Raw genomic sequence first — 22,408 nt, 5'->3', positions numbered from 1 at the left:
TACTGTTTCTGAGAGTGCAGAAAACTAAAATAAATGGAGGTATCTGTGAGTCAGCCAGAGATTGAGGAAAAATAAACATATCCAAGTAAAACATTCCCAGCTGTAGAAAAAACTATCTCCATCTATTAGAAGTATGGAAAGTGTAGGAAGCAAATAGCAATTCTTGTAGAACTTCTAGGTGTTGCGTTATGCCCGTTGTCTGGGAGCTGTGCTTTGGTGGGACCCACAACTCAGTACTGTAACCATTTTGGGTTTCCCGTGGGTCCAGTTCTTCTGGCAGTGGATTTCTAAGAGATATTTCATCCAGTGAGATACTAGGTGTTTAACTGTGTGGTATCGAATGAGTTATGTGGCTTATGTGCGTCTCTGTTACAGATCCATTTCAGCTCCAGTTCTGTCAGTAGGAATTGTGTTAGCCGTTAATGCTTCGGGAGGAAATGCTGACTGACGTTAAGTTAGGAGGAATAATAGACTGAAATAATGAGGGATCACTGTTAGGAGAATAAAGGTGCTTCCAGACTCTACATGTGGAATTGTTTTTAAAAAAAGTAGCTGTAAAGAGTCTGAGGCCCATCTTGATGCTTTGTCTCACACCAGTTCCCACACAACCAAGATGACTTTCATAGGCTGGAAGGACTGGATATACAAGTCCTTTAAGAGGTATAGATCATAGTAAACACTAGCGTTGGTTTGTTTTTTAAACCGTGCTATTTCATGCTGGCTGAAACTGAAGTGGTGCCAGTTGTATGTCTGAGTGCATTGCTGGCTCTCTGCTATGAGAGCCTTCAAGAACAATTTTTCTCCTTGACAAGACCACACAGCATTTACAGGTTTTCTTTCTCTTTGTAGCTGTTCTTCATTTACTGTAATTCTCTCCTATACCAGTGTTAAACATGGATCCTCTTCTTTGCCCTACTGTGGTATTATTATCCCACTTGTGTCACTGGACAGAAATCTGGCATGAGATGAGAGCTGGTCCAATCCTGAAACTTTTATTTGGTTGTTTTCCCAATCCTAAAGTCAACCGATTCTTTTGCTATAAAATCTTTGGCAAATATCAGATGAGGATGGTTTTAGTCAGGGAGCATATGCTGCTTTATAATCTTATGCATCTTTTGTTGTCATAAGAAATGGACATTGTAAATGTCAATATGAATTGTCCTCTGAAGGCTGGATCTTGCTGAGTATCCTTAATGCTGCATTCCCTGGCTGGAGTTAGAAACTGCAGTGCACAAAATGGAACATTGTGGGTTAGTTGTAAAGGCAGGTAGAGTTCAGCTTTGGAGGATGTTGTTATTAATTGACTGAATACTGAGGTGCAAAATAGGAGAATCTTGCAACTGTGTTGAAGTGTAGCAGTGACAGACAAGGAGCACCCCTTATTTACTTTGGCTACAGAACTTACAGTCTGTGTTGGGCTTAAGGTTGAGACTAAATGTCTTAAGGTTTGACTAAGTGTCAAAGACTTGGAGTTTTGCCTTCCATATGCTAAATAACTGCATTGGCAATTAGGGAAATGTGATCAAGTCACTAGCTAGGCCAAAATAAAAATAAAAAAAAAGGTCCAAAAAACCCAAGTCCCTAAACCCCTTAACAAAATATCACTTTTTTGTGTGTACCAGCAGACTCCAAATAGCTTCTGCACTCCATCATGTCACCATTCGGTAGATTTCCCGCCTTCTGTCAGCTTGCTTCCTCACACTAGATGTTCCATCAGTGGCCTCACTAGAAAAATACCCTTCAATGAAAACCAGCCATAATCCATTGTATCCTTGTGTTGCCAGCTTTCATCCCAGCTCAGCATGCCTCAGATTCCAGCAATAAACCTAGCTTTTAATTTTGGGGGGAAAAAACCACCAAAACCCAAACAAGTTATTCTTAACACTAAATGTAGAAGTGACAGGTAGAGACATCAAAATTAAACATGAGCATTGGACCTTGCAAGCTAGCAGAACTGATGTCTTCCACTCTTCCTTATGGTAGTCTTTTGTTGAGCTTGTGAATATGTAGTGTTGAGTTCAGTCTGATGTTCAGCCCTGCAATATCTCTCTGTTCATATGTAGGCTATGGCAGGCAGGATCTCGTGGCTTCTGCTTAAATTTGGGGTTGTGTTGGGTGGTAGCTGTGTTTTAAGTTGGGGGTTTTATTTAGGACTGGAGGACTTTATTTTGCTGCTGGCTCCCACAAAGGTAAGAGCTGATTTAGACGCAGTCAAGTAATTTTCAGTTCATTTCGGTGCTAATCTTTGTCACTGGACTATACTTAACAGTGTTTTTGACTGTTTAGGGTATGTACTCAGGCATGAAGGGATTGAAGGTTATGTTTACTGTTAGGATCTAGAAGGCTCATAGGTCTGCAGTGGAATTAGCAGAGTTTGGTTTTTTGATCTCTTCTGTGTGACAGGTGTATTGTGAAAACTTAGGTTAAGGTTGAAGTCAGGGCAAGGCATCAGAAAAGAAGTGGTCGAACAGCTTGTTTTACTCTTCCAAAGAGTAAAGATTCATATAAGATGAGGACTCCTGTCCAGAGTGTTATATAGCTCATGGTATGCTTTGATTCTGCTCTTCAGATTCATGAAGGCCTGCATCTCTATGAATAGCTGCTGTGATCTAGATTTAATCTTAGTATCTGGTTCTGGTGCTTGTATGTGTCACATTAATACTAGGAGTAGGGAACTGCTAAAAAGGTCAGAGTTCAGCATGGGGAGGGATTTAAGTGCTTGGTTTATTTGTATGTTCCCCAGGGCTGTGGAGATGCGATGAGCACTGATTCCTGCTGCTGGTTTTTGGTTATGTTAGGTTTGGTGCGGTTAATGTCACTGTGCTCTGATGTGAGGTTTGGGGATGTGATATCTGAAGCTCTGCCTTTTTTCTCTTCACACCCTGCAGTGGGGGACAGCAGGTGGAAAATTCTGAGAGGATGTTTCATGTCATCTCCACACACATGGCATTCATCAGCCATGGATCTGCCACAGAGGGATACGGGCCACTGTTTTTAAATTATATATTCTTATCTACAAAGTCACAGCACGCTTTCCTATTTCAGGGTCTTTTTTGCTTGAAAATAAAAATAATTTTAAGAATTGACCTTTCATTATGATAGGAAATTACCTTAAACATTTGCAGACATTAAGCAACAGTATTTTCTTTGATAATACATAGGTGAAATAAGTTTCCTTTTAAGTGTTGTACCTTTACTTTTGATTTCCTTTCTCCTCCCTTGAGTCGTTATTTCCTGTGTAATGCTTTCTTTATATGCCATGGAACATTGAGTAAGGACAAAATGGTGAGTTAGGAAGGTAATCAAATTATGGAGAGGTGTCCCATAAGAATCCATTTATTTATTTTTTAAGGTATTACATCTCATTTGGTCAAACTTGATAGATGTGGTATTGTTTGGAAAGAATAAACCTTTACAACATCCAATAAAACTTTTTTTAATTTTGCATGTGTTATATAGCTGTCTTGGTTGCAGTGATGCAAACCAAAAACTTTTGACTTCATTTTTTTGCTTGTGTTCCTTTGTCTTTTAAAATAGCCTTTAATAGTAGCAACCCTCAAAGTACAAGAATTACAATTCTAACTTGAATAATTTCATACCAGTGACCGTATTTCATACCTGAGACCATATCAAGAAAGGGGATTCTGAGATTACCTGTCACTTGGGTCTTCAATATGTCATGAACTTCAAGAGGACAAAAATTGTCAAAAGAACTCACTGAGTGGGGAAAACAATATTTTTTTAAGTTGTAAAACTCTTCCCATTTGATTTTTCAGATTTTAATTTTCCACTGAAGTTGGAGAGGAATCTCTCCCACGACTTGAGTTGAAGAAGAACAAAACTGGGGTTTAGCAGGCGGTGTGTTACGCAGGAAAAAAGCGGAATCAATAGCGTGTCTCAGTACAATAATGTGCATGATCTGATTTGTTCTGTTTAAATCCTAAAAATACCACCTGCAGACTACGGACATTACTGGAAGAAGTTAGATGCTATATGTTGGCGTAAGAAATGGAGTGATCATTAGGAATGTTGCTATCTTAGTATCAATTCGGGTGCTCACTAGACAGAACAGATGCACAGGATCTCCCTCAAGCTCAGCCCTTCCTTACATCCCTTTGAAGGGAATAAATAGCCAAGTCTTGCCCTTGCTTGCACTGAAGAACAAAGTACTGGTAAGGCCATAGCATAGGCCTCTTCCTGAGCTCTTGGCTAGGGTATTCTGCCCAAAGGCATGGAAGTGGGTTCCCTCACCAGGTTTCCAGCTCCTCTGTTCACCTCGTGGATCTGTGCCTGTTGTGTAGATTCCAACGTTCAGAAGTGCTCTTTAACACTGTGACATGTGTGAGTACTTGTATTTCTTCATCGAAGCATCGCATTTTAAATTGCTCCATTCATTCCTTTGATTTTGAACAAAACTGTGACTCAGCAAGCCACGCAGAAATGTGTGTTTAGATTGCAGTGGACTTTGCGACCTAAAGCTGTGAGAGCCTTTATTGTGGGAGCCTTTGCTAGGTGAAGTGCTTCAGGGAACTCCTTGCTGTTTCAGGTGCAGAAGCAATTAAGAGCTTTCTGCCTTGCTTTTAAAATAAAACCTGTGACTATGACAGAACATTTGCACTCTTAAACTTCACTTTGGCTTTGGCAAAGTATGTAGTTTCAATAAGGATAAACGGGACAGCAGTTATACTGCTATAATGTTGCTTATTGGAGAATGACTGTGCTGAAACTGCACTGGTACTGCTCAGAGGGATTTGATTAGTAACTGGTGAGTTACTGTAACTTGCACCTGTGGCCCTCTTGCATTAATGGGTAGAACAGTTCACATCACTTAAGGTTTATCATTCTGCACATTCCAGCGTGCTGGCTAGTTTGAGTTTAAAATATGTGTTGGTTTTAGAAATGGTTTTGTTATAGCTGGGAGAATTGTGTGTGTGGTCAAGAATGGGGCTATCAACAAGGCTTGGTAATTGCCTATGCTCGCATGGCGGTGAAAAACTGGTAATGGCATCTATCAGCACCCCCACACATTGACCAGAGCAGTAAGGGGATGAGAGATGTTTCTTCACAAAAGTCTTGTATAAGGAGAGAACAATAAAGTAAATCAAGAGTAAATTAACTAATTACTTTCTTTTTAACTTCCAGCTGGTTTTGCAGGAGATACAGTCTATTGGAGAAGATAGAAAAGTAAGAGCAGAAACTGGAGTCACTCATAGTGGTAAGATACCTTTTATACCTCTCTTTGCTAATCATTGTGACTAGCAGGTGACTGGGTAAATTCAGAAACTTGTAAGTCACACTTTCAACCTATATGACTGAGTTCATCAGGTTTCTTGAGCTGTCCTGCTAAAGCTGATCATAGTTCCACATGCCAGAGTGATCACAGGAAGAAAAAAAGACAAATGCAACAATTAGTAAAATGGTGCTTTCTAAATTCCTTACTATGTAGCTTTGACTTCTTACAAAGATACAGATTAGTGAGTAAGTGTGCCCAATTTCACATTGCGTATGTGTGTGATGGGTAACAGATTGGAAGGGGCTTTATTTATAGGTCTCTCAGTGTGGGAACAAGAAGCCAGGAATTTTGGGGGCTTCTTTTACCAGGGAAGTGCAGCCTATTTGAACATCTTGGAAGCTGCTTTGGTTCCTGTTTTGTCTCCGGAGTCTATCTCCCACCACTCCAGATAAAGGAAATAAATTTATCTTCTTTCTCTGTGTCATTAAGTTGATCAGTTCATACTATATTGTCCTACTGCTTCTCCTCATCCTTTTTTTTAAATTGTTCCAGCTGCTGTGGAGACGTATCATGGTTTGCAACTGAAAGTTCTGCTGAACTGGTATTCTGAAATCATCTCACACTATGTATAGCCCAAGGTGATGTTCAGAGGATGATAGGAAAGGGCAGCTTCATAATAATAATAAAAAAATAAAATAATTAGGTAAACCTATAGACTACAAAACTGAGAAACGGGGTCTCTGCAGTTGCCTCAGTTCAGAGGTAGTCTGAAGCCAGTGGTTTTTGTCACTACTTTTGAAGAAAATATTTGTTTAAACATATCAAGTAATTCCTTTTGCTGTTGTGTCTGAAAGTAGTCAGTTTCTCTCTGTCCAGCACGTTATGAAAGCATAAGCTCAGTCTGTTCCAAGCCTGAGTAACAACTGGGCTAATGACCTTATCATTCTGTATAATTCTAATATGGATGACCATTTTTTTTCATATGTCTTGGTTCTCCAGTCTATTTGCAGCTTAGGACATCTGGATTGTGTTCCCTATGAATAGCTTCCTGAGAAATCTTCAGTGAATCACTTAATGCCTCAATTTTATATCTGTAAAATGAGATAACAATACTCCTGCACTTGAGCATGGCTGTTGGGATGATAAATAGATTAGGTATTGAGGTTTGTGAAATGCTCAGACATTATAATAAACAGGCAGAAGGACTCATTTGCATATGTTCACTGCACGCACCCTCTTTCTTTGGCGGAGGGCATTTACACTGTTACTTAAGGATTTCCTTTTTGCTTGAAACTTTTTTTTTTTTACACAGAGTTGCTACATGGCCAAAGCTTTTGGTGGTGGAAGGTTTACAGGGAGTGGCTGAATAGAATTAATCTGTTAGTTAATCGTGTAGCGTGCTAAACTCAGTAGCGGTGAGCTGTGTGACTTCCTCAAAGGAAAGAAGAAAAGATATGGGTGCCCAAAGTGATTGTTACACATCTGCTGATCCCAAGCGTGGCCAAGTACATGATGAAATATTACTTGTCTGGCTCTGAGCTCTATTTACTACAGCTAAGTGAATCATCAGGTCAGTTCCTGACCAGACCTTGAGCTGTCAGCAACAGATGGCCTGCCTAGAGAGCAAGATACCTTGGAATCATCTCCACCCTTGTCAGCAACGTTACACAGTAAAGGGATTTCTTAGAAGAGCAGTGCCAGCATTCAGTGATTTCAGTGAAAAGATGGTAGTTTTTCAGCTGTACTTGGTCTTCCACATTGAATTAATGTCTTGTGGCTCTGAAAATAGGGAAATTGTTGCCGGCTTGTTAGTGCAGGCCCAGATTTGTGAACTAGATCATGTACTTGGAGGGGCAGTAGTAGGGATGTCAGTAAAGCCCTCACATTTGTAAAGGTCTGGTTTACCAGCTCTGAGAAACCTTCAGGTTGCTATTAAAAGATGACTGGTGTGCGTAAATGTTCTTCCTGGGAATGAAGCCACAATTTTCAATCAACTCTGAAAATCTTTTCCTATAGTCTCTTTCCATGTCTCTACCTGTCAGTAAAATGATAATAAATGCTTCCCCAGACTGTAGAGCTGTGCTGAGGATTATACTCAGCTGAGATATTTGGATGTAATGTGCCATACAAATATCTACAGAAATAATAGAATATTGTATATGCTAAATGTTGTGGCAAATTCTACATTGGAATCTAAGAAGAGTATAGTACACCAACCTGGAATGGGTTTTCTGTATGACTTGCTGTGGTGGGTTTACCCTGGCCAGCAGCCAAGCACCCACACAGATGCTCACTCCCCTCACCAGCTGGCCCCAGTGGGGCAGGGGGTGAAAATAAGAATAACAAAATCAATACAACTCTTGAGTCAACATAAAACTGGTTTAATAGGTGAAGAAAAGGTGGGGGTGGGGAAAACAAGTGAAGCAAAGGAGATGGCACACCACCTCCCACAGGCAAACTGATGCCCAACCAATCTCCAAACAGCAGCCACCTTGGAAACAAAAAACCCGATCTTTCTTCCTCTACCCCAGTTTTTATTGCTGAGCATGATGATACATGGTGTGGAATATCCCTTTGGCCAGTTTGGGTCAGCTGTCCCAGCTGTGGCCCATCCCAGTCTCTTGCCCACCCTCAGCCTACTGGCTGTGGAGGTATAGTGGGAAACAGAGAAGGCCTTGACGCTGTGCAAGCACAGCTCAGCAATACCCAAAACACTGGTGTGTTATCAGTACTGTTATAGCCACAGATTCAAAACATAGCACCATATGGACTGCTATGAAGAAAGTTAATTCTATCCCAGCCAGACTCAGTATGCTTGCTTACTTTTTAATGTAGTACTAAAAAAAGAATTATCAGAAGAACAAAATCCTATTGTAAGATCTTAAGAACAGAGTTTTCTTGATTAAAAATGTTTTCTTGCAGGTGTAGATGTGACATTTTCATTAGTATCACGGGCACTTCTGAAACAGTTCAAAAAGACCCTAAATATGTGCTGAAGTTAATTTTTCTCTGAAAAATGTCTCAATACACTTGTTTAAATTTCATGGAATTCAGTAGCGCTTAAGTGGTTTTTTGAATAGGGGCTGCATGTTCAAGCTGATGTTGTCCTGCAAGAGCAATTCTGAAAAATGGTCTGATGTTTACACTGGGCAAATTATTTCAGAAATGGATAGTTCTGTAATTACCTATAGATGCATCTTGTTACTGTCTGTATAAACATGTAATTTTGTGCCTTAAAATAATCCACTCTACAAGCTTTATGAGATGGAATCGTCTGCATTTATCATGAGACTAGACAGATAAAATGCTTTCAAAATTAAAACCTTAAGAATGAGAATTATGTGATTATCCTAGGAAACTGGAAAAATTAAAAGAAAAAAAAATCTGAGGTAGGAATGAAATCTTAGTTCACTTCTGAAAAAAAATTTGTGAATCACTTTACTGTCAGTGTCCTTGTTCTTCCCTGCAACACTATTTTTGATCATGTATGCTGCTGTCAATGAAAAATAACTGGCAGCTGTGTGATGCAAAGTGCTCAAGAAATAATTCAGATTAGATTTCACTGATCACTTTGATCAATATAAAAGTGTGAAACTGAAAGCAGGGTGAGCTTTTCTGAGGAAATAATCGATGTTAAAGGAGATTCTTGAGTTCTTGAAGAGATTCTTTATTTTTAGGATGTTTGGGCTGCTTGGTTGTTACTGCTGGCCCTTCTTTGTTCCGTTTCTGTTAATATTAAGATGGTTTTCACCACCAGGAATAAATGCTTATCCATCACAAAGGCTTTGGTGAATGTGTAGCAGTGTGACTGGTCTGAATCTAACAGTTTGACGTAGCTATCTTAATCTCTTGCTGGATTTGTCAGTTGATGCTATCCAATTCCAGGAGAGATACGACATTATGGGATTTAGTCGGTCACGTGGTAAGCACAGTGAAACTGAAACTTCAATGTCTTCATTGTCACGGTTTGAGCTGGACTAGCCACTGAATGAAAAACAGATGCTCTCTTTGAACTCTCTCTCTTCAGAGAAGGGAGAGCATCCCCCTTTAGAGGAGAGGAGAGAGAATGAGAGGAAGAGAGAACTTAAACTAAACTAATGAAATATTATTAATAACATAATAAAAAGAGGAGATCATATTAATAAGAAAATAATTAAATATATACAACTTGTATCAAGCTCCCAGGATGATGATCATGTCACTGGCAGGCACTGGGAAAGTCCCAGACTGGCATCAGCAAGGGATGAGAACTGGATTCTGGATCTGGATTCAGGAATCCATGTATTGGGGTCAAAGGCAGACAAACAGACAGAGTCCTCCTCAGATGTCAGCCATTGAAGAAAGAGACTGACCCCTTTGATTCCCCAGCTTTTATACGTGATGCAGATAGGATGAAACAAACCGTTGGTCTATTTTGGGTCACATCTCCTGTCTGCTCTTCCTCGCAGGTGTGACCCCTGTATACTATTCCGCTTCTGACCCTCTAACTTGGCACATAACAAAGTTAGCTGACCTTGGTTGTTACAGCATTAAGTATAAGCAGAAGCCTCTCTGCATACCATTCCTTGGTATTCACTATAAACATCAGACCTTATCTGCTAGAAGCAGACACTGTCTGAAAAATATGCTGTTCATTTCAGAGAGTTAGAAGAGGCTTAACTGAAAAGTAAAATTACTGAAAAGAAAATTGGTTCTCTTTTACCTCAAACCAGGACACTTCTTAAAAGGTGTTATGCCATTTCTCTTGGCTGTTCAATACTGAAGCATTGATTTGAATGAAGGTTTCCTTGAATTGATGGGGAAGAGTGAATATATTCATAAAAAGGCAGCCTACAGTGAAGGTAGGACAGAATCGCCCCCCCCTCCAGTATGTTCTGAAATGGTTCATGCTGTAAAGGTTCATGATCAGAGCAAGCAGTTTTTCTTCACCAGTGATAGCTTGCATTTTTGTCTTGTCTATGGAGCATTCACTTGGCTTAGGTTAGAAGAATTGTGGATATCTTTATCCTCAGCAGCAAAGGAACAAACACCTTCTCTGAGGATGAAGTGTGTGTCCTGCTAGAATGGAGGACCAAGGCAGTAATTTGCACCCTGTCCAAAAGCAGGGTGTACGTAGGGATAAAGTGATGAAAGAGTTCTTTTATTTTTCCTCCAACCGCACAGTTCAGGCAGTTTAAAAAGAGCCAAAGCATTCCCTGTTTGCTGTGCTCTGATTGTGAGCAAGATGGCTAGACTGTCTGGTCATAGTTAATGAGGAGAACCCTTGGAAAAATAGTGATGGATAAAGTTCACATCTTGGAACAACTTTACCTGTGTCAACTCTGCATATTTAAGGAAGGCAGCCAGTGGAGCTGAATCTCACGTTGCATAAATTGCTTCTTATACGTGGATTTTTTTATTTTTTTTTTCATTGTTGGAGAGGAGAGTCCAAATATTGAGCAACTATAGAGCCAGCTCTCTTCAGCCAAAATCCTTGGTTCTACAGATGCCAGTGATAGAGCTCTGTTAACCACAGAATCCAGTCACAGCTCACATCTTGCTGCTTGCAGAGCCAGCTCTGTGCATTTTGGTATGTAGCTAAATTGGAGATGTGAATTTGTGGCAGTCCTGACTGCGTGGTTTTGTCTGCACTAAGAAATTTGTACAAACGACTGCCAGAACTGCTCTTTGTGAATGCAGATGATAACTTTATGCATGGCTGCATGAAAATATAGTCAGACACTTAAAAATAGACTAGCTGTTCAGGAATCCCCTTTGCCGTGGCTCTAGAACAGTGAAGGAAAGGCATGACTAATACAGGGCCCTACTTGACAATAAACACTGTGGTTAGCTCTTCTGTGACTGCACAAGCCACGGTAACTTCCTGCTTTGATAAGTTCAACTTCCCTTTTTCCAAGTTTTGCTGTGATTTGGGCTCTCTGGGGAAGGATAAGTGGCTCATAGGGAATTTGATTAGATTTTTGGAGAAGTCTTGTTCAGCAGATGTTTTCAGTTATGATGAAGTAACTCCATCCACCCCAGCAAAACCCCTGTTTGGTTGGAAAATTCCTAGCCAGCCCAGTTCTTACTGCTTACAGGATGACTAGAGCAAGTTGAGATACTGAGAATTTGGCTTGCTTAGTGTTGTAACTGTTAACTGGCACTGTTTCTTTTCTAGTGTCTATATGCAATATATAGGAGCTTGTAAGTGCTATTGTAATGTTGCTCATTAACAGCAGTGGGAAGAGAGATTTAGTAGTTAAGGCAGTTTTGAAGTTCTCACGCAAAACATGCTTTTCTGTGCGCTTAACTGAAATGTGCTGGTATCCGTGTTTGCCAGTCTGACAGTTTCAACAGAACTGCAAGTAAGAGCTTAATTTGATGATTTTTGAACACTAGATTCTGTGGAGCAAATAATATGTTATTTTATCCTACAAAGCTATGTTAAATACTCCTTTGCAGAAATTCTGGACAGATGTAAAGTAAAGGTCTGTCTAATGTGCCACAGACTTTATCAATTCAGGGATTGTAGCATGCCAAAGATCACCTCCAGTGAATGGGCAAAAGCAGATGAGCTGAGAAATGCTCTACAGTATGTATCTGTGCTGTACAGTGTAACTGATCATACCTGTCTTTGAGAAAAGTACCCTCAAAATAAAACATGCATTTATTTTCTTTAAAATGTTCCTCAACAGGTGAACAAAACACCTTTTTTTTTATTCTGTTAATAAGATTATTCCATTTCCTGTTCACATGCTGTGTTCGTTTCCACAGCTAGTCAAATAGCTTGCTTTATTAGGATTGCCCTTGATAAGTTAAGAAATCTGTAATTTTTTTAAAAGCCTCTTATGCTTGGCTTAAACAAGGGCCTCAGTTCATGCATGTCAGGCAACACTTCATATGCTATTGACCTTCAGAAGCAGAAAGGTTTTCTGGCATTGTCTCCTAACTATTGGGGTGGGAGTGGTAGGGGAGACTGGTTAAGGAGCCTTTGCATATTTTTGGTAGTACACAGTCTGCATTGATTGCCTGTACTTTTACAATTAATTTTGATGTACCTGGGTAGTGCGGGCTTCAGCTGAAAAGAATAATTGGTTTCTGTTTTGTTTTGTTTTGTTTTGTTTTTTAAAGTGCAGTTCAAAGTCCAGTAAATACTGTAATAACCACTTATTTAACATGTAGTGGCAATTAGGTTGAACAACTGCATGAACAATAAGTAATTATAAGTTAACTTATTTAATGCTGCTGCTGCTGTTGTTGTTGTTTCCAGGAATGCCTTTTGTTAACATAGGAAATCAACGTTTTCCTTGGGGGTAGGAAGGTGGGGGAGGAGAGGAAGGCTAGCATTTGTTATAAATCTGGGAACACCAAAACGTCAGGGGTATTGTTTCCAGTGTAATGTGTGACTCTATGGGTACTGTTAACATGGGAATACTGCTGGGCCTGTGTCTGTCTATTGCGGGTATACATCAAGTCACTTCAATAGAGGAACTCTTAAGCATTTTTTAGCGTTTTTATGTACATTTTGTGTGTGTATACATATATATGTATAAAAAATAATTTAAAATACTGTTCAAAGAAGAACTTGACTCTTCTTCAAAGGATCTATATGAGGTGTCTTGGTCTTAGAAAATGAAAAGGTGCATTTAATTTCAGCGTTCAGTTTTGTAAGGTTCAGACTGCTCTGGCATATTTAAATCAAGTACTTACCTTCAAGCATATGCATAACCTCATTGACTTGTAAAGTATGCTTTGAACATATGTTAGTCACCTGAGGCCTAACTGCATAAGGCTTCTTTAGGTCTGTCTTGCCTCCTGTTGAATATCTGGCTTTATCAGTATTCATCAAAAGCAATTTACTTCCGGGAGCTCTTTCAGAGCTTTGATAAAGTTCTTCCCTTTCCCAAGCTCACCATAAACTTGCCAACTTGTCATCATAAGTGCGTTGCCTCCCTGCATGCTCAGCTAGGGCAGCTCCAGCGATTGCGTTCACAATGCCACTGCCCAGAGGCTCCTTTTCTATGTCTGCAGCTGATGGGGCTCTGCTGTGCTGTCCTGTTGTCCCAGCAAGTAGCTCGTGAGAGTCCACATAGCTCCTTGAATTCAAGGAGCTATTCCAACCTGTATTTGCTGAGAATTCACCCTCCACGTCTAGCAATGGTACGCTGGCTCTTCAAAGATGTCTGAGCCGGAGAGAAGGAAAGACAGTGTGGTCTTAGAACACTTAATAGAAAGAAGGCTGAAATGTGAATAGCTCCAGGAGTTTCTTTGAACTTGAGATTTATTCCAAGCTTCAGAATTTACTATAACAATTACAGTGTACCAGTCTGCTGGTGGAAGTTTGATTCCTTGTGATAATTTTATTTCTTAACATCTAAAACAAGTGTGAATTTGAACACTTCCTAAAATTTGCTTCTGTCCCTCTGTTCTTACTGTTTAGAGAAACCACTGTGATTGAGGCAAGGTATACTACTACATTACATACATCGTTATTAGAAATCCCATGACATACTCTTCTACAGCCCACACTTGGGCAACCACAGAAGCAAATTAACTGACACCATCTCTTGGCGTGCCATTCTGAGCTAAAATAGGAGCCGACAAAAATGACTTTTAATGACTCAAGACCCTGGCAAGAATGCAAGAATGGCTTGTAAGATAATACGTAGTTTGTAAAAACTGAAAGTTAACATTTTGGGTTTTTTTTTTCTGTTGTTTTGTTTTTGGTGTTTTTTTTTGTTTTGTTTTTTTTTTTTAGTTTTGCAGGGGATTCATACAAATGTAGAATTTGAGTATATAATATTTTACCATTTCACTGCTCTTTATCAGTATGTTTGGCAAGATTCCTTCAGGCACTTGAGGAAGAGCAAGATGCTAATATTGGCAAGCATTGCTGTGGAAAGTGAGTTTTCTCAGTCTGAAATCTTCTTTCCAGATTCCACATTGTTTTCTCCTGCGTATCAGAGACAACCATTTTACTGTCCATGTAGCTGAGTCCAGCTATTCTGAATTGAGCTCAGCTCTACTAGTGAGATATATGTAGTAAACCCTAGAAATTTGGACATCTTTGGTTTATGCTGAATCAGAGTGATGCTCTTCAGATGCTCCTCTAGGATGCCAGCCAGCAGAACATAGGCTCTAGACTCTCAGCACCGACTCTGGCAGAGTGGGGAGCGTATAGAGCCCCTGGGTGCAGTCCCTAAAGTGGAGACCACTGGGAGCCCAGTAAGTTGCTACTTTATCCTGGGCAGCTGCTGGCAGTTGTGATGTTTCTGAAGTGGTGCTGGAATTCTTGCCTTTGGACCTCTGGAGTGGGGAAATGCCTTCACTGGCTCTTAACTGGTGCTGGGAAACTAATAGGTGGGATTGAGGGGAAGATGAAAACTATTTAGAGAAATTCCCCTTCTCTTAGGAATGGCCCAGGGGTTAAAGCACACTTCTAGTATAGCAGGAGGCTGGTTTGAAACAGGCACTAGATCTTCAGTATCTGCAGGCTGGAGACATTCCCTTGTCACTGAGCTGCTGGGATGAGTTTTTTCAGTCTCTTCCATTTGAGCGGTTTCATTTTGTTGTAAATAAATGTTTATCAGGTGGATTTATAGAACAAGGCTTCTCTTTCTTTCAGAAGTTCTGATTTTAATGAATCGATAATTTTTTTACTCCGAAATGAAAAATTGTTGGAAGACTTTCTGGCCTATCGTCTTTCGGCACTTTACAATTTTTGGTAGGTTGGTATAGCTTAATGTGGAGTAGAGTTTCAGTGCCGTTGGCAAGTGTTTTCTTAGGTAAAAGGGTGGTATAAATTGTAGGCGTCAGAAAGAAGAGCAATGAGAAGTGCTCTCATGTTAGTTTTGAACTAAATGTGCATTCTGCCACTCGCATCCTTTCAGTGATATGCTTGACAGTTGTTCAGGTCAAATCAGATCATATAGCTCAGCAGGGACGCAAAACCAATTGGATAGGGTGTTTAAACGCATGATGACGTGTATACCAATTGAGGTGGGAAACTGTTGGCTTTAGATTACTGGCACTTTCCTTCAAATGGCAACAGTCGTGCAGCTTTAGAGAGGGTCTGGCTTGAAAAAAAATGTTTGGCTACTTATCAGTATGGTAAAGAGGACTGGAGAGGTTTTTGGAGGTTGTGCCTGAGTCACTTCCCTGTTCACTAGGAAACAGCTCTTATATCGTAAACTACCTGTTTGAGCAAAGGCCTGCTACTGTGCAACAAGACTCCCCTCCAGAAAATTGACATCTTTTGAATCCAAATTCCTAGGGTTTGTTTAAGAAATGTGCTGTTACATGTGTTTTGGGGGTGTCTTTCAGTGTTTAGAATGCTTTCTTTTTTTAATAATTGTGCTTATTATTTTCAAATTTATTTTACTTAAGGTATAATTATTTCATAAAACATTTAATATAGTCATAGTTTCCACCCATTGAACTACTAATGAACTGACTAGAATGTGTTCTTAGAACACTCCAAGGTAACTAAACTTTTGGTGTTCAGTATTTAGCAAAGACTTGATTAGCTTTTCTATAGTAGGATATTTCATGATTTCATAAAGTTTGAACACCTCTTCATCCTTACTATCTCTTCTGAACAAAGATGGAGGGTGGGAAATTGATCTGCCTTGTAGCTTTCTCTCTGTTTTTGCCAACAGTATGACATAATCTTTTGTTTTTAATTCATTATATCATTAGAACTACTGTGATTGAATTTAAATGCAATTTAATACAAGTTTGCCAAACAACGGAGAAGAGAAAGTAGTGAGAACTTTACAGGTCTCTGGACTTCTAATTGCTTGCCCACCACGCAAAGAGATTGAGGATCACTCATCCTAAGCTCATTGCCACCCTAGAGTAGTTGACTGCTATCCTCTGGACTCAGTAATGGATCATAATAGGCCACACAAAATTAGTCAGTTTGGATATTTGTATTGTGTGTGTTTTTAATGCACAGGTGCAGAATGTGAGGTAGGGAATCAAAGATCTTTTTATGGTTGGAAGCCAAGCAGCCATCAAAGGAAGTTTATATCACATGGAAGCAAATAATTGTTTACTGTCTGTGTTAAGTACAGAAGGTGACTGCTGGTGTTAAGAATGCTGGTGTATTGCTATGGAATGTATGTATATATCATCAGAAGCAAAACAACTTTGTTCCAATACAAGGGTTGCTGGGCAGGGGAAGTTAATGTGTTTTGTAGTGAAACTTAATGATGCTGTGATTGTTCTTCGGCAGGCAGTAAAAAATGGGTGCATCTTGCATATCTTGGCTCACAGGTCGCCACAGAACAACTTAGCAGGTAGCATTTCTGGTTATGTGTATCTGCCTGCCTATATATATATGTATCAGCAGTTACAGAATATCTACTTTGTGCTGGTACCTGTCTGTTGCAACATGTATACATTGCTCTACGCAGGACTCGGATGCGTCCCCTTCTGTGTCCTGATTCTTCATTCCAATAATTTGCTGCAATTAATGCAGAGCTCGCCTTTTTCAGTGTTGTGATTCAGGTGTCTTACATGGCAGAGTTCTTAGTCGTTTCATTACAAATATGGTAAGAGCAGGGATCACATTTTGCAATGGGAAAATGCAAGGAGGTGGCAGAGATGGCTTTAGAGTTCAGCCTGAAGAATTATAAAAAGAAAAATAACTTTTAATGTTTGGTGTTCTTGAGCACACTAGGCTAAACTTCTTGAACAAATTGCTCAGAAGTGCAAGAAAAGATCAGCAAGATGTTACCACTTACTACCTGTTTTATCATTATTGCAAACATGGGCATATATTCTGCAGCTGTCTGGGTTCATCTGTGTCCTCAGCCCAAGGTATATTTAGGTTCTTATACTTACACATTTCTGGGATGGTAACTCTGGTGGTAACTGTCACGTGGTGTCAGTCACTTGGCACGAATGAACATCAGCTAGTACAATGACACTCACTGATCTTTTGGGGAAGCCACACTGACACTTGTGTTAAAGAAGAGCTTAGCTTGGACAGGACAGACCCAGCATTCAAAGACTGTACAGCAAGAGGGTTTGCAAGCAGCCTTTGCTGTAGTAACAAGGGTGTGTTGTTGTCTATAGACCAATGATAGGAAATACAGCCAGAATCTTTTGTGATGTCCATATCAAAAGATATGGCCATATCACGGAGTACTTGTAAACTGTTTGGATTAAACATTAATGGAATTTGGGCAAGATGCCAGTCAAGTAGCTTTCTTCTGTCCCTCTCTCAAACTGACCTTGATGAGGGCTGGAACGTTCCTCTGCAGGACTCTGTTACAGTGGGGGCTGCATCACCAGGTGCGTGGAGGACCTGAGGATCCATCACACACCACATTACGCTCTTTCCAGCGTGAAAGCACAGATGCCTGTGGAGCCTGCATATATAGTGGCCTCTCTTTGCTCATGCACTGGAACTGGGAGAGGGAAGTGAGCTACCTAACAGCAGAGGGGAAGCACAGGCTCTCCCTGGGTTATATTAATAGCACCACCTCTGCTTAGGAATAGGAGAACAATGTGGTATATCAGAATGAGGTACAGGACTTACTGGTGCCTAACCATTTTGTTGTGACACTGGTCGGTCATCACAGTTACTGTGATATCTGCTTAGAACCATTCCTGCCCTTGGCAGAAGTCTGAGAAGGATAGGAGACAATCTTCAAAGGATGCTGACTCCGGTACTCAGGACTGTCCTTCCTCTCATATTCCACTCCCCCTTTTTATAAAAGATAGGTCTGCAGTCACTCAGGTATGGATTTTATAGTGTTAAATAATGTAACTGAGTTCCTGATATGCCATTGCATATTTTCCAAACTCTTATGCCTTACAGTCTGTTTTCAGTATCTCTGAGACATCTGCTTCTTTCTCAGATTGTAATGTCAATCATTTCAGAAATCCTCAGGGAGGAGGTGATAAACAATGGGGGAGCATAAGTCTCTTTTCTGCAGGAATCCAGACCTACATGTGGAATTAGTGACCCGTTTTATTTCCTGCGTCCTGTTTCCGGCTCTGCAGGCAGTAGCTTTCAGGGAGAGTATGGTAGCTATCAGGGACTCAGACTGCATTAGCTGAGCAGAAGGGAGAATGCAGAGGCAACTACTGTGTTCTGCGGCTGAGACAAGCACGAGCAGGGGCCGGTAGTGGGACTGAGCTCTGCAAATGGGGGATATTCTGGAATGTGTGTGCACTCACGCACATATTTATGGATGCTTTTAAAGAAAAAGGTACTAAAGGTGTCAGATATCATCACGCTTACCTGGTGGCACTTAACCAGCCTGAAGTGGCTAATCTCAAATTTCTGAAAATGAGGAAATACAAAATGATGGTGTGTACTATTTCTGGGCACAATCTTTAAAAAGGTATAAAACAGCAGTTCTGTATTAATTACAACTTACATTGTTTTTACTATGTGTGTTCATTTATAATGACAGAGAAGGCTAAAAGGACCACTAGGAGGACACTTGTTAATATGCCCTAGATTCTCTTGACACTTGTTATGTTTATGCATTTGTTTTTTATTATATTTATCTTTAGACACTAGACTACAGCAAGTCATACCTGTTGCTAATCTCAAGATAGTGAAGTGTCTAAATCTCATGCTATCACTAGTAGTTTTGCAACCACAGTGGCTTTATGCATAACTAAAGACGCTAATTTTTGTAACTAAGAATTATATGCACACTAATGTTTAGCCTTTGACCTAATAAGGTATTTTTTTCTGCTGCTATTTAAATAAAATCTGAGTGAAATCCAGAAGAATGCCTTTCTGAAATACTTGAATTTTGGAATTACACTCTTGCAGTTTTGTCAGTCTTTCTGATACAAAAATGTTAACTTAAAACCACATCAGAAAAGGTGTGTTCATCCAAGCCTTCATCTGCAATTCTTTGGCACCATCTCTTTATTATAAAAGACAAAGTAAAACGTGTAATGGGGGCCACGTGTCTCTGATTCTGCTGGTTTTGTCTTTACCTAGGGCACGTGGAAGTCTGCAGGCAAGACAGTGTAATATAATACACATAGATAGATCAAAGAATCATAAAATGGTTTAGGTTGGAAAGGACCTTGAAGATCATCGAGTTCCAACCCCCTTGCCATAAACAGGGACACCTCCCACTAGACCAGGTTGCCCAAGGCCACGTCCAGCCTGGCCTTGAACACCTCCAGGGATGGGGCCTCAACAACCTCTCTGGGCAACCTGTTCCAGTGCCTTACCACCCTCAAAGTGAAAAACTTCTTCCTAATGTTTAATCTAAACCTGCCCTCTTCTAGTTTAAAGCCATTCCCCCTCGTCCTATCGCTACATGCCCTAGTAAAAAGTCCTTCCCCAGCTCTCCTATAAGCCCCATTTAGGTACTAGAAGGCTGCAATAAGATCTCCCTGGAGCTTTCTCTTCTCCAGACTGAACAGCCCCAACTCTTTCAGCCTCTCCTCATAGGAGGGGTGCTCCAGCCCTCGGATCATCCTCGTGGCTCTCCTCTGGACATGCTCCAGCAGGTCCATGTCCTTCTTATGTTGGGGACTCCAGAGCTGGATGCAGAACTGCAGGTGGGGTCTCACGAGAATGGAGTAGAGGGGCAGAATCACCTCCTTTGACCTGCTGGCCACACTTCTTTTGATGCAGCCCAGGATACGGTTGGCCTTCTGGGCTGCAATTGCACACTGCTGGCTCATGTTGAGCTTCTCGTCAATCAGCACCCCCAGGTCCTTCTCCTCAGGGCTGCTCTCCAGCCATCCCCCTCCAAGCCTGTATTTGTGCTTGGGATTGCCCCAACCCAGATGTAAGACCTTGCACTTGGCCTTGTTGAACTGCGTGAGGTTGGCTTGGGCCCACCTCTCCAGCCTGTCTAGGTCCCTCTGGATGGCATCCCTCCCCTCCAACATGTCAACCTCGCCAAAGAGCTTGGTATCATCGGCAAACTTGCTGAGGGTGAACTCAACCCCACTATCCATGTTGCCCACAAAGATGTTGAACAGTACACGTCCCAGTACTGACCCCTGAGGAATGCCACTCGTCACTGCTCTCCACTTGGACATCGAGCCATTGACCGCAACTCTCTGAGAGCGCCTGTCCAGCCAGTTTTTTATCCACTGAGTGGTCCATTTTCTCTTCAATTTAGAGACCAGGATATCATGTGGGACAGTGTCAAATGCTTTGCACAAGTCTGAGTAGATGACATCAGTTGATCTCCCCTTTTCCACTGCCGCTGTAACCCCTTTGTAGAAGGCCACCAAATTTGTCAGGCATGACTTGCCCTTGGTGAAGCCATGCTGGCTGTCACCAATCCCCTCCTTCTATGTGCCTCAGCAGAGTTTCCAGGAGGGTCTGCTCCATGATCTTGCCAGGCACAGAGGTGAGACTGACTGGCCTATAGTTCCCTGGGACTTCCTTGTTTCCCTTTTTGAAAGTAGGAGTTATGTTTCCCCTTTTCCAGTCTGCAGGAACCTCGCCAGACAGCCACAACTTCTCAAATATGATGGCTAGTGGCTTAGCGACTTCATCTGCCAGTTCTCTCAGGACCCGTGGGTGTATCTCATCAGGTCCCATGGACTTGTGCACCTTCAGGTTCCTCAGGTGGTCTCGCACTTGATCTTCACCTGCAGTGGACGGTTCTGCATTTTCCCAATCCTCGCCTTTGCATTCTGCGTCATGGGCAGTGTGGCTGCAGTCCTTGCCAGTGAAGACTGAGGCAAAAAAGTCATTGAGTACCTCAGCTCCATCTCTGTCCTGGATAACCAGTTCTTGCGTTTCTTTCCAGAGAGGGCCTACGTTTTCCCTAGTCTTTCTTTTCTTGCTGACATACTTAAAGAAGGATTTTTTTGTTTGTCTTTATGTCCCTGGCCAGATTTAGTTCCATCTGGGCTTTAGCCTGTTTAACCCGATCCCTGGCTGCTTGAACGATTCCTCTGTATTCCTCCCAGTCTACTTGTCCCTGTTTCCACTCCCTATAGGCCTCCTTTTTCCTTTTGGTCATGTCCAGGAGCTCCTTGTTCATCCATGCAGGCCTCCTGGCTTTTCTGCCTGCCTTCCTCTTTGTAGGGATGCATTGCTCCTGAGCTTGGAGGAGGTGATCCTTGAATATTAACCAACTTTCTTGGACCCCCCTTCCCTCCAGCGCTTCATCCCATGGCACCACACCAAGCAGATTCTTCAAGAGGCCAAAGTCAGCTCTCTCAAAGTCAAGGGGGGTCAGCCTGCTGTGCACCTTCCTCGCTGCCTCGAGGATCTCGAACTTGACCATTTCATGGTCACTACAGGCTACCCTTGAGTTTGACACTGTCTACCAGCCCCTCCTTGTTAGTAAGAACAAGGTCCAGCATAGCTCCCCTTCTCGTTGGCTCCTCCACCACTTGGAGAAGGAAGTTGTCCTCAATGCAATCCAAGAACCTCCTGGATTGCCTATGCCTGGCTGTGTTACCCTTCCAACAGATGTCAGGGTGATTGAAGTCACCCACGAGAACCAGGGTCTGTGAACGTGCTGCCGCCCCTGTCTGTCTATAGAGGGCTTCATCCGCTTGGTCGTCTTGGTCGGGCGGCCTGTAGCAGACTCCCAGTGTAGTGTCCTCTGCTGCCGATTTCTCTTTAATCCTGACCCATAGGCTCTCAGTTGGCTCTTTATCCATCCCTAGGCTGAGGTCCATGCGTTCCAGCTGCTCCTTGGCATATAAGGCAACACCACCTCCTCGTTTCCCTTGCCTGTCTCTCCTGAAGAGCCTGTAGCCTTCCATGGCAACACTCCAGTTGTAGGAGTCATCCCACCAAGTTTCTATGATGCCAATGAGATCATAGCCTTGGAGGTGTGCACACATCTCTAGCTCCAAGATAGGAATCCGATTTGAAAATGAGATGTAATTCTGTAAAGGAAGTAGAAGTGCAGAAGATGAAATCATAGTGCAGGCTGCTACAATCTCGTTAGATACTTAGCATTTAGATTTATTTTTTTAAGTTGGCTCTTAAAATATTATTGCTTTGTTCTACCCGTACCTTGCATGTTAGGTTTTCAGAGCTGGGGGATTTTGACTGACCTATTTGGAAATGGGTGAATGATCCTTAAATAAAAATAAAAAAAATCCACATTCTAGCATTGATCTACTTTATGCATATATTTGGGTGACAAAATTTTAAACTCCGGTTGCTCTGTTAACAGTGAAAGCTTACTCAGTGACTGTGTATAGGCTTGCTTAGTAGGGCTTATC

General features: G+C 41.4%; 1 protein-coding gene across 1 annotated transcript in view; it reads left to right on the top strand.

Annotated features, from left to right (window-relative positions):
- Positions 1–5,196: 5,196 nt before the first annotated feature.
- The window catches only part of SPATS2L (spermatogenesis associated serine rich 2 like), a 68,040-nt gene continuing 50,828 nt past the window's right edge, over positions 5,197–22,408 (top strand). Inside the window, exon 1 of the mRNA XM_082483663.1 lies at positions 5,197–5,215. The gene's annotated coding sequence lies outside the window, so the exon portion shown is untranslated. The remainder of the gene's footprint in view (positions 5,216–22,408) is intronic.

Source organism: Vanellus vanellus, assembly GCF_965231255.1.
Source record: "Vanellus vanellus genome assembly, chromosome: 5".
In the NCBI taxonomy this organism is placed as follows: domain Eukaryota; kingdom Metazoa; phylum Chordata; class Aves; order Charadriiformes; family Charadriidae; genus Vanellus; species Vanellus vanellus.
Note: the sequence above shows the minus strand (reverse complement) of the source record. Positions and strands in the feature narration are given on the sequence as shown.